Source organism: Prionailurus viverrinus, chromosome D2 (genome assembly GCF_022837055.1).
Source record: "Prionailurus viverrinus isolate Anna chromosome D2, UM_Priviv_1.0, whole genome shotgun sequence".
Taxonomy (NCBI): domain Eukaryota; kingdom Metazoa; phylum Chordata; class Mammalia; order Carnivora; family Felidae; genus Prionailurus; species Prionailurus viverrinus.
This window is the reverse complement of record NC_062571.1, coordinates 47,895,623-47,901,622: the sequence shown is the minus strand read 5'-3', so window position 1 is coordinate 47,901,622 and position 6,000 is coordinate 47,895,623. Positions and strand designations below refer to the sequence as shown.

Genomic DNA, 6,000 nt, shown 5'->3' with positions numbered 1-6,000 from the left:
GCTTCAAAACGAAGAAGGCACTTCCCTACCCAGGACCCAAAGATCCTTCCCTAAAACAAAACAACAAAACAACACACACACAAAACACACACACACAAAGATTCTTACTCCCAGAGGACTTGCTGGCTTTGGTACCCTCTCCCAGCACTGGGATCCCTGGGCTGAGATGCTGCCTTGTTTGGTACCGTTACCACTGCGGCCAGACTACATCCTGGGCTATTCCTTAGGTAAAGATCAGTTTCCTCCCTTCCTTCCGAACCTAGGTGTGGACATTTTGTTTCTTCAAATGCTCCAAACAAAACTTCTCATTTTGGCTCAAAATTCTTTTTACCGCTTTGATATCAGGACAGATTATTAAACGATTGACTCATTAATGCAATGAAGACATTCATGTAAGCCTACTGTACACCGTCCCAGCCCAAGTATGTGTGTGGGAGGTGGAGGGGCAACAGAGATATACAAGCCCTCTCCCTATTTTTGGCGTGCTAACAGCTGTGCCAGATGACTGACAGGGATCACAACGTCTACCGCGCGTGGCTATTGAAAAGTAACACTCAAGCCAGCTCCCTTCCCAAGCTTACTTTCTTTGGACTTCACGGTTAATTGCAAGCATTTACATTCTTGTGGCACACGTGTACTTTTCTCTTTCTCTCTATGGAAACATGTCTTGTGTTTCTTATAATCGCCTTCCTAGAGCGGTATTTTTTTTGACCACGAGTGAAGCCCGGGCCCAAACCACACAGCCGACCGTTTGCCCAGACGACACTCAAGAACGACTCCAAGTAAAAGCTGAAGGCTATACCGCACCCTCAAATCACGTGACCTCGCCCGCTGCTCCAGGGAGCCTGGCGCATGCACAGTAGGCCCCACCCGCGCACGCTCGTCGGGTCACGCTTGGGGGCGGTGCTTACGGCGGACTGAAGACGCATGCGCAGCAGTTGGCCCCAGTCTAGTTTCCACGGCTGGTGGCGGTGGCGGCGTCTACGTTTCCGTACGGGTGGCCGCGCGGCCCTGGGGTGAGTGTTCGGATGGCCGGGCTAAATGTCGGGCAGGGGATGTTTGGGCCCCGCTCGGACTCCCAGGCACCCACGGCCTTGCCTCGGCCATCTGGCCGCCTTGAAGGATCCCATCCGCGGGGACGGCCGGGAGCTGGCCCTCGGGCCTGACGCGCGCCTTCCGTGCCGGCGCACCTGCGGCCGGAACTGACGAAGTAGCGCGCGCCCACCTGGGGCGGCGGGAGGTAGCAACCTTGGGGCCGCAGGCTAGCCGGCCAGCCACGGAACATCACTTCTGAGCTTTGTGTGGGCTCCGGCGCGTAGGGTCAGCGCGGCCCTGTTTGGAGTTTGTTACTTGAAAGAGAGGATCGGGGTAAATTCAAGTCAGGCGCTTTGGGCATTGACATAGTCAAGTGGGAGTATGTGGAAGAGGATTGAGCCGTCCACATATAAATACTGTTACATTGGTTTCCCACGTAGCATCCATCGTCATAGCTGTCATCCTTTTCCAGGCTGCCGTCACTTTTCACCCGTGTGTCTCCCATCATCTCCTTGTACTGTTTCTTCTAATCCATTATCCATACAGTAGCCCAGGTGGTCTCTTACAAACGTGAAATAGGTCATAACCATCATCACCCTGTTTAAAAGCCTTAAAAATCATTCCGTTGCTCTTGGAATAAAATCCAAGTTAATGTTTTCCCAGGTCCTTTGTGACCCAGCCAACTCCTCCATCTTCGCTTATGCCCCACTCCATCCCCAGTTAGGCATGGTTACAATAAAATATGCATACCACAATTCAGCTCTTCCCACAGAAGCCCCAGTGCTCAAAGGGGAGGATAATGAAGATACCGTTTTTCCAAGATGATTAAGGGTTGCAGAGTGTTAGAAGATATTCTGTAAGATTTACACAATGAATGGAGTCCTTATCGGCAACTTTGACTCAGTTACTCATGTAGGATAAAGTAAAAAAGTTTCACTGTGTTCCACCTTTCTTTCATTTTCCCAAATGCCCCAGCTCATCAGCCTTAGAAATTACACATTTCTTTGCAAGATGTTCACTCCACTTTTGGCCTGATTAATCCTGTTCATCCTTCAGATACTGGCCCGAGTATCACTTTATCATCCTCCCTTCTCACACCTACCTCTGCCCTGTCAATTAGGTTCCTCTGTTATTTTGTCCTGAAAAATCCTGTTTGTTTACAACAGTTACTATAACTACATTTGTGTATATAATTTATATATGAGCATAGATTTTGTATGTGCAAATATGTATACATGTGTATAATTCTTAAAATGTATGTTTTCCCCAAGAGACTCTAAAGTCTATGGGGACAAACTAGTTAACCTAGTATGTTGCCTGGCATAATTGAAATTGTTGAATGGATGATTTATTTCACTTCTGAAACCCTTTATCTTCTGATGAGAACCTCCTGGGTTCAGCTCTCATTCCCAGCTTGCCCTTTGGTTCACAGTCATTCTTCAAGTGGCTTCTTGATGTCTCCCTCTCTCCTTCCCTGTCTTCCTATTCCAGTCCCTTCCGGCCCCTCCCCACCCCCCGCCCAGCGTGGACCCCAAGTTCAGTTACTTGAACTAGTCTCCTCCTCAGCATCTGTATCCATGCCCTTTTGTCCTCTGCTACTTCTGCTCAGAAAACCCCCAACAGTGACATTTCCCCTGGGACTGTTATGTTAATTACTGAAGGAGGAAATTGTACAGCCTTGGGGATTGTTTTGGGGGGCCCTCCACACCCATCACCAGTGTTTGTTCCCCATCAGCTTTTCTCTTCTATAGGACATTTATTCCAGATTTTTATTCTTCTCCAGCCTCCATCCCAACTTTGTCCTTTGGCTCAGGAGATGCCCAAACTTCCTGCCTTGCAGGATATTTTCTCTGTGGTCCACCTCAGCTTTCCTCTTCTGCACTTACGGATTTAGATACATTAAGATCATTCTTCTGCCAGAGTTGGAGAAAGATGTTTCTTCTGTTTACATCTATACTTGGTCTTTCCCTGCTACTGTCTCCTGTACAACCTTCTCTGTAGGTTATCTCCCTATACAGCTCCTTGCCCCTATTGCATTCTATAGTTTTTCTTGACTTAATTTCCCTCCCCCAACCCATTATTACTTTGTCATTCCAGCTGTCTCCCTTCCACAGCCAGGTTCCTTGGGGGGGGGGGGTAGGTTACCCACTTGTGGCCTCCATTTCTTGATCTACTCACCTAGCTCACTGCAGTCTGGTTTTCGTCCCCATTGCTCCACTGAAACTTATTTTACTAAGATAATTAGTGACCTAATTTCCAAATCCCTTCTGGCTTCCTTACATGAACTTGCCATATCGTTTCCCATTTTTAACCATCCCTTCTTTTCTATTATTAGAAGTTTTTTCCAAACATCGTAATTTTAATTTTGTTTTTGTACTACAGTATTATTAAGATTTGTGATTGAAGGGGCACCTGGGTGGCTCAGTTGGTTAAGCGGCTGACTTCGGCTCAGGTCATGATCTCGCGGTCCGTGAGTTCGAGCCCCGTGTCGGGCTCTGGGCTGATGGCTCAGAGCCTGGAGCCTGTTTCAGATTCTGTGTCTCCCTCTCTCTCTGACCCTCCCCCATTCATGCTCTGTCTCTCTCTGTCTCAAAAATAAATAAACGTTAAAAAAAAAAAAAAAGAAAAAAAAAGATTTGTGATTGAATTAATGTCTTTTTTTTAAACTAAAAAAGGAATGTTTTTAAACTAAATAAGAACAGTGACAACGGAATTATTAATTCCAGCCAGTATGAAGGCCCTGACCAGGATCCTGCCCTCTGTGTTGAAAATGCAGGCTAGCTAATTAGATAGAGTACCAAGTTGATCCTTTCTTCTGAAAATAATCAGAAGGCATAAAAAAGGAAGAACTTTTTACTCTGCTGTTCACTTTTAACCTTTGCAGTGTTAGCGTCTTACCCTCTGAAAGGATTTCTGGTACCTGTCATAGTCTTAGGATTCTTTGGGCTGTTTGCTCCGCTGATACATCCACATCTCCTTCAGACCTTTCTCTTGAGCCAAGATTTGCATTTCTGACTGCGTGCTTGACATGTTACCTGTGGCTTATAAGCTCTCTACCAGCCCCTCCTTCTGCTTCTCATCTGCTTTCTTTCTGAGATTCTCATTTTTTTTTTAATTTTTTTCAACGTTTTTTATTTATTTTTGGGACAGAGAGAGACAGAGCATGAACGGGGGAGGGGCAGAGAGAGAGGGAGACACAGAATCGGAAACAGGCTCCAGGCTCTGAGCCATCAGCCCAGAGCCTGACGCGGGGCTCGAACTCATGGACCGCGAGATCGTGACCTGGCTGAAGTCGGACGCTTAACCGACTGCGCCACCCAGGCCCCCCTCATTTTTATGACTGAATTCACCAGTGACTCAGTTGTCACATTGGACTTGTTATTTTAGACTCTTCTCTGAACCTTACTTCCATTCAGCACATATGGAGTATGTTCTGTGTATCAAACTTTGGGCCAGGTGTTCAAATTTTAGCTTGTATATGTTTGGTTTTTTGTTTGTTTGTTTGTTTTTGTTTTTGTTTTTAGTTCCAGACCCAATGGATTGTCCCTTCCTCTGTATCCAGGTGGCCTCTTGTTGGTGGCTCTTCTGCAGACCTGCCCATGTTGTTGACATGTTTCTCCTCCCCTAGAAAGTGAGCTTCTCTGGAGGGGATGGTGCTAAGTTCCTGGCATCTTTGTATCCTAGTGTTTGGCCACTGGAATGGTTTTATTTAATGAGAAATCTGTGGGGCTTACTGGGAGATCTTCTGGTCATTTCATATGAATAAAGTTTCAGTGGTGAAAGATACCTTCCTTTATTCACAGTTAGATAAAAAGCCAGGCTGTTGGTTATTGGATTGTTTTTTGATGTATTTATTAGATAGTTACGCAGTCAATATGGTGAATACATTTTCATTCAAGGAGTTCCTGAGTATGTGGAGTAAAATATAACAGCTTCTTTTATTCCTCCCTGTTCCTTCTGCTTCCCCTTCCCCAATAGTTTAATATGTATCTCCAGATCACTTTGGATGCATTCCATACACACACATACAGATATACATTTTTTTAACCAACATAAATGTGTTCGTCCTAGGGGAATTTTTTTTCACTTTACAAGACTTTTATATCCTTGTCACTGAAAATACTTAATGCTTGTATTAAATCATTGACGTGCTACAATACACATCCTTATATACATGTGAGTACTTCTCTGGAATAAATACCTGGTCATGTGCATTTTAAATCTTGATAGATACCATTAAATTGCTTTCCAGAAGAGCTTTAGTATATCCCTACCAGCATTGTGTGAGGGTGGATCTTCCTCCTCTGTACTGGATTATTATCAGGCCCAAACTGTTTTCGCCAGCCTGATTTGCAGCAAATTGTATTGCACATTGAAATGGGGTTATTTTTGAGAGTATTTAATCTTTCTCAGATTCAGATTTGAGTGGTGCTCTTATGTCTTGTTTGTAGTTTGTGTTTATTAGAGTAAATGTTTAGCCTAAAAGTTTCTAGTGTCAGAGTCATAGAGAAGCTTGTTCCTTACTTCACTAAATTTGCATATCACAGTTAATCATGCCACTGTATTGGGAATCTTTTGTGCCATAATGCAGTGAAAATGCTAACTTGGAAAGCAGCAGTCAATGACTTCAGTTGATTTGGAGAAGACACTCAGGGCGTCAGTCAAGATTTTGGTTGCCAGCTTTATTGGCTGGTTCTCCAAATGTTTTTTGTTGCTGCTACTGCATTTTTTCCTACTGGTTTGTCGTCGTTGTCGTCGTCGTTGTCTTCTTCTTCTTTTTTGGTTAATTTTTTCTTATTTATTATCAAATCTCAAGAATATGTATAGCTTGTACCCTTTTAAGAAAAGTAGTATTTGGAAACTTGAATTTATCTAATTGGAGGATTATTATTTGCTCTTTTGAGAAATCAGGCTTCTTTAATTATAATTTTTTTTTAAATTTTCCTTTTAAATGTTTATTTTTGA

The 6,000-nt window shown here is 44.1% G+C and overlaps 1 protein-coding gene across 3 annotated transcripts in view; it reads left to right on the top strand.

Moving 5' to 3' along the window:
* Window positions 1-920: 920 nt before the first annotated feature.
* ERCC6 (ERCC excision repair 6, chromatin remodeling factor) overlaps window positions 921-6,000 on the top strand; it is a 79,932-nt gene continuing 74,852 nt past the window's right edge. For all 3 annotated transcript variants that reach the window (XR_007145338.1, XM_047825245.1, XM_047825244.1), the window contains exon 1: window positions 921-1,016. The gene's annotated coding sequence lies outside the window, so the exon portion shown is untranslated. The remainder of the gene's footprint in view (window positions 1,017-6,000) is intronic.